We start from the raw sequence: 10,367 nt of genomic DNA, 5'->3' as shown, positions 1-10,367 counted from the left end.
TTATGCTGCTACTATTTCAACAGAAATACAAAGTGTCAACTTACCTGTTTTAAAACATGGCAGCTTTTCTTATCGGTTGCCGTTGGCAAACATGGAAAATACTGATGACTCACATGCTAGACAAAGCTAGCTCAGCGTGGAGAAGGTTCTCCGTTATAAAACGAGTACGACCTGCTCAGGCCATTCCAAGTAAAATTTGCATTCTGCGCATAAAAAAAAAAATCGATACTGACTGAGGTTCCATAGGGGAAGAAGAACTATTTTTTATGTATATCCGAGAATGTTATCCGAAGCTTCAGATGTCTAAAAAATGTGAATGTCAAAATGTCACCAGAAAGATAAATATAAACTTCCGGCTATGTAGTGGAGTGGATATTAAAACACACGCAAAAAAATAAGACATTTTATTTAAACATAATATTGCTACGCTTTTCTTTATATTCAAAGCTAGTCTTACATTTAAGAAGTATTACAAAATAAAAGTTGAGTTGCTGTAAGCGTACATGCGTCTGAGAATTTATTAGGGCCTGAAAGAATTCGTTTCCCATCATCAGCTGAATATTTGTTCTTATCAACCTGATATGAGATAATTGCTCAATTCTCCCACTAGGTGGCGATACAGCGCTTATCAACAGCAGTAATTCAGCTGTGCTGTGCGATTTCTGACACTACCGGGACTGGTAAGACAAAAACCGATTTTTTTGGTTAAAGTCATTAATGTCGCCTTGTAATGATTACGCTACTGAGGCCTTCTATTTGGTGCATACGAAGTAATCACCATCACTTTGGCTTATCTGAAAGAACATGACGTATTTTAGCTGTCACTGAGAGTCTGTTTTCGTTTTATTTGTAGGCTTAGGATTCCTGAAAGAAAGGGAGGAGTGTCGACGATTATATTATCGTTTTTATTTGCGTTTTTATGCGTCACAATTTCATTCTAAAATGGCTGCTGACCTTTTCATCTCTTGCAGTTTGATTAAGACACATTATTCATTAAAATAACATAAACAAAGTATATTTTTCGATTATGCAGAAAATCACAGGGTTAAACACGTACGATGACCATTAAAAATTTAGTGATTTCTGAATCTTTAATCAGGTTCAGGTTTTGGATTATTGACATTCATCAATTTATTTTTGTAATTTCCATTATTTGCCTACTTTATTTTTACCTAGCCTCATAAAAAAAAAAATTATAAGCAAACTAAACGTGAACACTTATTAGGTAATCTCTAATGTTTCAGGTATTGTGGCGTAACGTAATCCAGGCGACGTAATCGAAATTTCGCAACATGGCTGTAACTTTTTTTTTTTTATTCTAATATTTCCATAACATTTTTTTATTTTTTCTCCGCTGTGTAGCTCAAAATGGTCCCCACTTTGCTTGATTATAACATTTAAACGATTTATTAAATATTTGCTATATATATATATGGGAAATATGAATTTGCAAAATCCCTATTAAAAATGTCTTAATTAAACAGCTATTTTTAATCAGACATTATGAACTTAACTTACTTTAACACACAACACTCGGTAGCAATAAAAACTATTTTAATCATACCTAACACACACACAGCAGTCTTAGCAATATTTCTAATGCTTTGATAGTGAACTATAATAATTTTAGTGTACCTCATAATTTTCTCCAGAATATGCAATAAAAAGAAATAAAAAAAAAACATGATGGTTACATAATAGAACACAAATTTATACTGTTGTATAAAGGCATGAAATGCAACACAGAAGAATGATAAATAAGGACAGCCACTTTGATCCAGAACAAATGTGCCGTCTGTGAATCCAAACTTAATTAACCATAATTTTTTTTTTAATGCCACATTCTCTCCTGCCATGGAGAACACCTAGAAATATGTTGTAAAATACATGCAGCTAATGAAACAATATCAAAACATTTTGTTATAGTTTTTTTTTTTTTTTTTTTTCAATAATTAAACATTTTTGTTTTACCCAAAGTATGTAGTGTTGGTATTTTATTTTGGATAGTAACTGTTCCATCAACACCCTGTCATACCATAATGAGGAAAGTTTTTGTGATATTGTCTCATTTAGTTAAGCCTCTCAGTCAGATTAGTTCCATATCAGTCATTTTTTCCTTGTTTTGTAAACTTGAACTGAAATAGCAGCTGTATGTTTATTCTAGTTCCTATTCGTCCTCAGTGTAAGTTAAAACTGTGTACCTTGAGCTTAAAATGGGTGTTTGGGGATTCATGGGAAAGTGTTGAAAAATAAATGAGAATGAAAGTATTAAAGAAAGTCTACTTGCTGTACTCCCTTAACTGTGTAAGGCTTTTTTTTTTTTCCCTCCATAGTTAAATTATATTAACTATTTTTGTAGCCAGAGATTCACCACTATTATCAACTGGATCCTTAGTCTTCTAAATTGTAAAGGTTTGTCTCTTTTTACCCCTCCATTTTTAAGTTTCATAGTATCTTGCTTGCTTTTGTTTCATTATTTAACTTAGAGTTGGGATTCACTAATGTGGCATCTGTTTACAGGTAATAAACATTATTATTATTTTTTTTTTGTTCTTACTTTCTATAAGCTTTTTTTTATGGACCACAGTTTTAATAATTAGCTTGTAGCTATATTCTGTGGTAATAAACTTAAATAAATAAATTTTCTATTTATATTCCAGTATGGTTACATGTAGTCAGAGGGAGTTTATAGGCTAGAAACACATATTACCATATTTTGTGGCATGTGGATTCACAGATGCAGCAGCATGCATAGCTCCATATATTTGAACTGATCACTTAGCAATGATAGTGGCTGTATCGAATACAGTTATTTGCTTAAAACAATCTAGAATACTAGATTAGAATATTTGTTTAAAATACCCTGTATTTGATTTCAGGTCAACCTGAAATTGTGGTCATCCTCTTATGACCTAGTTTGCGTCATGTCTGATGTAGTAAAATTCTTCGTACCATTAGTTAATAGGCAATATTTGTCTGCTAAGGTTTTAATTTGGTTAATTTTTTAATTTATTTATTTAAGGTAAATATGCAAAGTTTTGCTAGTTCATGTTCATCAGATTTTGAGCAAGTGCCTTATTACATAATAGTAATAATAATTGAACAACTAATTGTTTTTCTTCCTTCACATATGTCTAGTACACCAAAAATTCAGATTAATTTCTGTGGAAGTTCAACTTTAAAAAAAATGGTTTGTTACAGTAAGAAACTTTAGTTCACTGCTTTAATTCTTATGACTTTTTTTCCCTCTGTTCTCTTGATTTACTTATAAGTGAAATGTAAGGTTCCCTTGAAAGAATATATTAATGATAACATTATTTGTATATATTTATAACATATTTTTTTTTTAACCATGAATTCGTATACCTGCAGCTATAAAACACTTAATGCTATTGTCTGCCCTCTTTGGCAAAGGGTTAATGTGTACAGTACTGGAAGCGGGACTTTGAATAGATCGGAGTGCAGTAGAATGCTGATCAGTTTGTCACACACATTGGCAGTGACATGTACATACATGATTATTAAAAATAAGATGTTTTATTAATGACCATTCCATTCACTGGAAGTATGTATTTCCAAAGTTGGGGGGAGACAAGGGCCATTTTGCTTGGACCTCAAAGTTAAAGGTGGCCTCAAATATAGTTTATATTTGGGGCTCCCCCTTAAGGAAAAATTTGTTAGAATCTAATAATTAATGAGAAAAATCTGATAGATTTTTCCTCAATAATTAGGGAATTTGAAAAGCATTTAACTGCTGGAAAGTGTGTAAATTTTTTTTGTAAATCCCATCATGCATGTGGAGATTGAGCCCAATCTTAAATTCATGCCATAGTAATTTTTTTTTTTTTTAGTAATTATCAAAACTATATAGACTCTAAATACAAAATATTTTTATATTACTAGGAGCTTTTTTTTAAATACAAATACCTAAGGAAGGTGGATTTTTATACCTCAACCATTAAAAGCAAATAGTGTGAAAATAGATAAATTTTTATCATTTAATCTTTTTTCTGTTAGTAAAGAATAGTATAGTCTTTCAGAATATCTAATATCACAATCATATCTACAGTAGTTATTTTTAATAAAATTTGAGTATTAATAAAACAATAATTTTAATAATTATAATAATGTTAATTATTTAAATAATTTTAATTTTAATAATCATAATCATTTAATAAAATTTAATAAAATTTTTAAATATTACTCTCAAAACAATTGTGACATAGTGGCATATAAAGATTCAGCATTTATTTTTACAAAAAAATGAAAACAGTACTCTTCTTATTTAAAACTGAAATTTTCAAGTTTTTTAAGAATTTTCTGTAAATTTATCAAGATTTTATTTTTAATAAAATTAATCTGGCTTGCTTTCACTGGATGGCTTGTGAACATAAACAAATGAATAAACACCAGTTTTTCTAAATTCTTTACATAAACTCCCTCACTCTCCATGAAATTGTAAGAAGAGACACTTCAAACAGGGTAGACAAAATGGTCAGATATTGTCATGTGAAGTGGTAAATCATGTAGATGGCTGCCTCCACCAATGAATAATAGTTGCTGGCTGGGTGGGTAAAGTGCCTGCCTGACAACCCAAAGGTCGTAGGTTCGAATCCCGCCTCGGGCTTGGATCAGAGTACTGCAAAAACCTTGGGAGGTGCATTATGGCCACAGAAGCCGATGCGCCAAAAACTAACTAAAGAAAAAAAGAATAATAGTTGAATAGCTAGCCAGGCAGCATTTCGTGCATAGCTTGTCAAAGTTGTTCCGTTATTTGGCTTTTGAAAAATTGTGGGAGTTACAAAATAATGGCTTCTTTCAAAGATACTATGACTAACCAAAACAATGTGATTATTTTTGTTTGTTTTGCTGCATAATAACAGCAGATAAAGAGAGAGTAATTTGATATTACTAAAAACTTTATCATAGTTTCACTTGAAGGTACTTGGTATTAGTATGGCTGAACGATGCAAGAAAGCAAAGTTTTTCAGCATCAGCCAAAAATAAATAAATAAAATAATAATAAAAATTGAAATAAAACAGAATATTCATATTATTCACATTCCAACACTGTTTATATGGAGACAGATCTTTTGGAAAGTGTGCAGATAAGAGTAACAAAATTAATTGGAGGCACAACAAGATTTTCTTACCAAGAAAAACTGGGGCTCTGTTAATTGTAATTCTTGGAAATCAAGTGTCTGACCATTTACCTAACTGATGTCTATTAAGACTTAAAATGGTTAAGTCTTAACCATGTGTATTAAGACTTAAAATGGTTAAGTAAACTAAATTCTGTGCACATTTACTCTTTTTCAGATGATAAACACAGAAATGGGTATATTTTTAAATTAAAAAAGGATGGTAGAACAGATGAAAAGGAATATACTTTCAGCAGAGTGATTGAATAAACTTCTACCTAATGTTGTGAAACTTGATAAGATCTTACCAAGATCAACACAGGATTGAGTTCAGTGATTCTTTGTAGTGTAGACAGGCTGCCAAGACATCTCATGTAGTTTTGTCAATTTTTGGAACTTTGCTAGCAGGGAAAGAGTTGAATATCCCATTATACAATGGGATGTATAAGATATCGGTTCGGCTGCATCTTGAGTCTGGAGGCCTCATTTTAAGAAGGATGTAGATTTGCTGTAATAGGTTCAAAGAAGGACAATGATCACCTTTCAGGTAGGTACCTGGTCTCAAAGTGCATGCAAGGTGATCTGATTGAGGTGTTTAATGCTTTCAGTGGATTGAGTAAGCTCAGTGTTGATGGCATTCTTCCTCTTGCTTAAACTGCATAATTGAGGAGGCATAAATTCGAATTGAGGAAAGATGGTTGCAGGATAGATGTGCAGTAGTTTGCTTCAGCTAGCAGTTGGTTGATTGTTGGAACAAACTTCCAGCTGTTGTTGTTGTGGAAGTGGGTAGTTTGAATAAATTCAAGGAAGAACTAGATAAACTATTGGAGTGGATGGACAAGTTGTGGGAATTTTTTTTACCTTGGATCATTTGCCACTAATCATATTAAGATTATGGCAATAGTTTTTTGGAATATGGGGAAGAATTCTTTTGATAAACTGCATGCCACATGAGAAAGCAAACATTGCAGATACCTATGCTGCTGTTCTCAAAAAAATTGAACGGTTCCAAATAAACAGAAAAGAAGGGAGTAGACGGGATATGTCTTCCATTAGAGTTCTCATGTACCAAAGTCCTGTAAAGCAGTTGCTACTCAGAGAGTGTAGATTCCAGGAGTTAAACCATCTGCCCTATAGTTAAGATCTGGCACACAGTGATTATTTCCTCTTCAGAAATTTGAAGATTAATGTGTGTGGGCATAGTTTTGAAGTGATGATCTTTAAGGAAGCTACAAATGGCTTTTGGGAGCAAAAAAAAAAAAAAAAAAAAATTTTTTTTTTTTTTTTTTTTTTTTTTTTTTTTTTTTCAGGTATTTCCTCTTTGCCTTCAAAATGGAGGACAGTATTAAACTGAAGTGGATATGTATTGGGAAGGGAAAAAATTAGGCTATCTTGTTTCTTTATTACTGAGGTAGATAACATTTTGCATGGTAGATAGCATTTAGCCTCAAGTTTTTTAAGGACTGTAAAAACAAATTGTTTTGCTTGTTTCCTTAAAAAAAAAACTAAAGCTGTTACTGAAGGTGAACTATCCTCCATAAGATAGAAATAGTAGGCCAAAACTGTCTCCCCTCCTTTTTTTTCAGTACACCCATCACAATGCTTAACGTATAAATGACTTTGTAGATAAACTAATTTTAAGTGGTTCTCAGTATGAAATTCTGTTAAACAGCAGTTTTGGTTCTAGTTGACCTTCAGTTCTCATATTTTGATTGTGTTAATCATCCTTATGCCATTATGAAACAGAATACTAGCCAGTTATGTCTCAGATAGCTTCACAAAACTTCTTTTTTTTTTTTTTTTTTTCCCTAAGAGGCACAGGAAATTTAAATTTTTTTCAGTTGATTTATAGATTTAAGAAGTTAAGGGCTTTTATATTTATAGTTTAATTTTTATATACAGAATCTGGAATCCTTTCAATGATTGAGAGGTGCAATTTAAAATTTTTTTGGATATTAGGTATACCTCTCTGAAATTTCTCTCTGGTGTACCTAGTGATTGAACAGTTTTGGGGAAATAAATTTCAGTGAATATTAAGCACTAACAACTGAAATTATTAGATGTAGAGGTTAAAACTGCAGGTGATTATTAGATGTAGGTGATTTTGCTGCCATTGTAACTGTAGAAGGGAAACACATGCAGATCAATGGCAATCACTGTTAGGTGAGAAACTAATTGAGTGACCTTGACCATTCTCCTGTCCCCCCTACTTAAGTCATTCTCTCTCTCTCTGTCACACACACACATACATACACACACACACCTGTTCTTAAGTGATATCAGATTGGTCTCCAGATTTCATAAATGTATGACTATCCCCATAGCTGTGATTTTTAAGCACAGTTAGCATTGTTACAAAGTTATTTTACCGAATACTAAAAGAGACATTAAAGTTATAATATAACTAAAGCCATATGAATTCAGAGATATGTTTGCAGAAACATTTTGCAGCCAGTAAGATTTAACTTGCATACATAAAGCATTGGACTTAATTCTCAGCAGAAAAAAACTTGCTTTGTAATGAGTTGCCCTGATATTGTAGTGCTTTCAAACAGATGGCTTCACAGAAAGGTTAATTGGCCATTTGTTTAAATGAGATGCTGCTATGACAGCCTGTTTCAGTAGTAACTTGTTCTTCAATTAGATAAAAAGTGGTCTCTAGTGACTTTTAAAGTTGTAACATAGCAATTATGAATAGGACAACTTTTAAAATTGATTTCATGTACTGCATGGCAGTTGACATTGAACAGTTTCTTTGCAACCATTTTGTCTGTGTTGTCAGTGGAGACCACTTGCTATCTGAGGGATCAGTTAATACTGAAATAAGATGTCTTAGCAGTTTTATCTTTTAAGTAATTGGCCAATTAACATTTTGGCAAGGCCATTTGGTGTAAAGAATTGCATACCAATGCAACTTGTTGCATAGGCAGTTTTGTTCTGTAACAAGAATTAAGACTGTTACATTTCTGTGCAGTTTAATTCCTGCTGGCTGCAGAACAGATTGAAGGACAAGACAATCATTTTATAAAGGGAAAAATGTTACCCTTTTTTCTGTATGGTTTCTTAAAGGCAAATAAAATTGTTCATATGAGTGCCAGATTGCTTTAAAATATTTCTGGTTATCAGTTATTGATCTTTTTGTGAATGTGCCAGATTTTTAGATTGTAAAGTGCCAGATTTTATGAATTCACTCTACCTCATTAAAATTTTATTATTTTCAGCCAATGTCTTAAGTAAATATGCCAAATTTTTGTAATTTAACCTATCAGCATTTGTGCACTATAATTTTCCTAAATTAGTATTTTCACTTCAAATAATATTAATACGAAGAAATACTATTAAACCACATGCATATTCCAAGTATGTTTATTGGGATGATTACAAGAAAACTAAGTACCCACCATGGTACAGGTGTGTAACGTTAAGGCAACATTCTGAAATTCAGCTGGGTAATGTCATTAAAGCTTAATGTGAGATGACAAAGTTAGAATGAAAAATTTCAATTTACGATAATAAATTGCATTAATAAATTTATAATTAGGGTTGTAAATTATAATTAGAACTGAATTAAAGTATTTTAATTCAGAAAAAAACTAGTGCAGTGTAAGTTAATACAAACTTACATTGCAATTGTGTCTCCAATTCACAAAGGGAATCAAAGGGTGACATGAGTAATTACAGACCTGTTATTTTGACTTCTGTTTCGGCAAAAATAATGGAGTCACTGGTTAAAGAAGTGTTGCAGGATCATCAAAACAAGACTGCAGTTGTAGTTCAGACAAGCATGGGTTTGTTAAGGGGAAGTCTGACAAATTTGATTGGATACTATGATGTTGTCACAAAGGAACTGGATGCAAAAGAATAATTTTGATATCATATACTTGGATTTTAGGAAAGCTTTTGATACTGTTGCACATGGACGACTACTTTACAAATTGGATCAGTATGGCACAGTGGCAAGTTGCTGCTATGGATAAAGAGATGGTTGAGTGGGAGAAGACAGAGTGGTAATCAATGGACTCTTCATGGACTATTGTTATTAGTAGAGTCCCCCAAGGTTCGGTCTTGGGTCTATTGTTGTTTTCTGTATTTGTCAATGATATTGATGATGGTATATCAGGGTTAATATCCAAGTTTGAAGATGATACAAAGGTTGGCAGGGTTAGTAATGACAGTATACTACAGCAACAGGATCTAGTAAAGCTGAGCAGATGGGCTGAGAGGTTGCAACTGTAGTTAAACATTGACAAATGTAGAGTATTGCATATGGATAGCAGTAACCCAAGGGAAACGTACTAACTGTGTGGTATTACATTCAGGGTAGTGGAGAAGGAAAAGGACCTGGGGGTAATTGCACAGTCAGATATGAAGTTTTCTGAGCAGTGCAGACAGGCTGCAAGAGTAGCACATGGTGTCTTGTCAATGATATACAGGATTTTACTAGCAGGGATAAGGAAGTGATGGTCCCCTTGTATAAGGCAATGGTCAGGCCACATCTTGAGGTCTCCAGATCTGTATGCAGTACCCTAGTCTCCAGACATTGCAATTTGCAGAACTTAAGCCTTTCTTGATAACAGCATTAGCGAGGTGATCTGATTGAGGTGTATAAAGGCTTGAATGGTTTGAGCAAGCTCAATCAGCATTCAGCTTGCTCAAATCCTCCTCTTGCTCATATTACTCTTCTCAGGGATATAAATTCAAATTGAGGAAAGACAATTATAGAATAGATGTGCAGAAATTTGCCTTTATCCAGCGGGTGGTTGATAGTTGGAACAAACTTCCATCTGTTGAAGTGGAGATCGACAACTTAAATAAGTTCAAGGCAGAACTAGACAAGCATTTGGAGTTTATAGATGTCTGAAATGAGGAAGGTTTTTTTTTTTTTTTGGCTGATGCTGTATAAGCTTGCTTTTTTGCATAATATGCCTCTACTAATTATTAAAAAGATATATTGCAAAAGTATTGAAGTTAAAGGTAAGCTAGGAAGGGGATTTGTGTTCATGGTGAAGGATCCCCCCCATGGATAAACCTTGTTAGTTGTGCTCCTAAATGGGAACAAATACATTTGTGTGGTGCGTGTGAGACACTTTTTTTTTTTTTTAGTACTTTTTTTTTTTTTTAATGCGTGTGAGACACTTTTTTTAATTATAAAAAAAACTAGTATGCACATTGCAGATATTTCACCGAAAGTGTTTCAGAGAAGTAAAGATTATTATTGAAGTGAAT

General features: G+C 32.8%; 1 protein-coding gene across 2 annotated transcripts in view; it reads left to right on the top strand.

Annotated features, from left to right (window-relative positions):
- Positions 1-615: 615 nt before the first annotated feature.
- The window catches only part of LOC150078644 (protein-L-histidine N-pros-methyltransferase), a 392,865-nt gene continuing 383,113 nt past the window's right edge, over positions 616-10,367 (top strand). Inside the window, exon 1 of one of the 2 annotated variants that reach the window (XM_090382514.1) lies at positions 616-680. The gene's annotated coding sequence lies outside the window, so the exon portion shown is untranslated. The remainder of the gene's footprint in view (positions 681-10,367) is intronic. The other variant, XM_090382515.1, reaches the window with a different exon arrangement.

The sequence above is a fragment of the Mastigoproctus giganteus genome, chromosome 10 (genome assembly GCF_048544385.1).
Source record: "Mastigoproctus giganteus isolate SK-2022 chromosome 10, ASM4854438v1, whole genome shotgun sequence".
NCBI lineage: Eukaryota > Metazoa > Arthropoda > Arachnida > Uropygi > Thelyphonidae > Mastigoproctus > Mastigoproctus giganteus.
The sequence above is the reverse complement of the archived record's forward strand: the minus strand, read 5'-3'. Positions and strand labels throughout refer to the sequence as shown.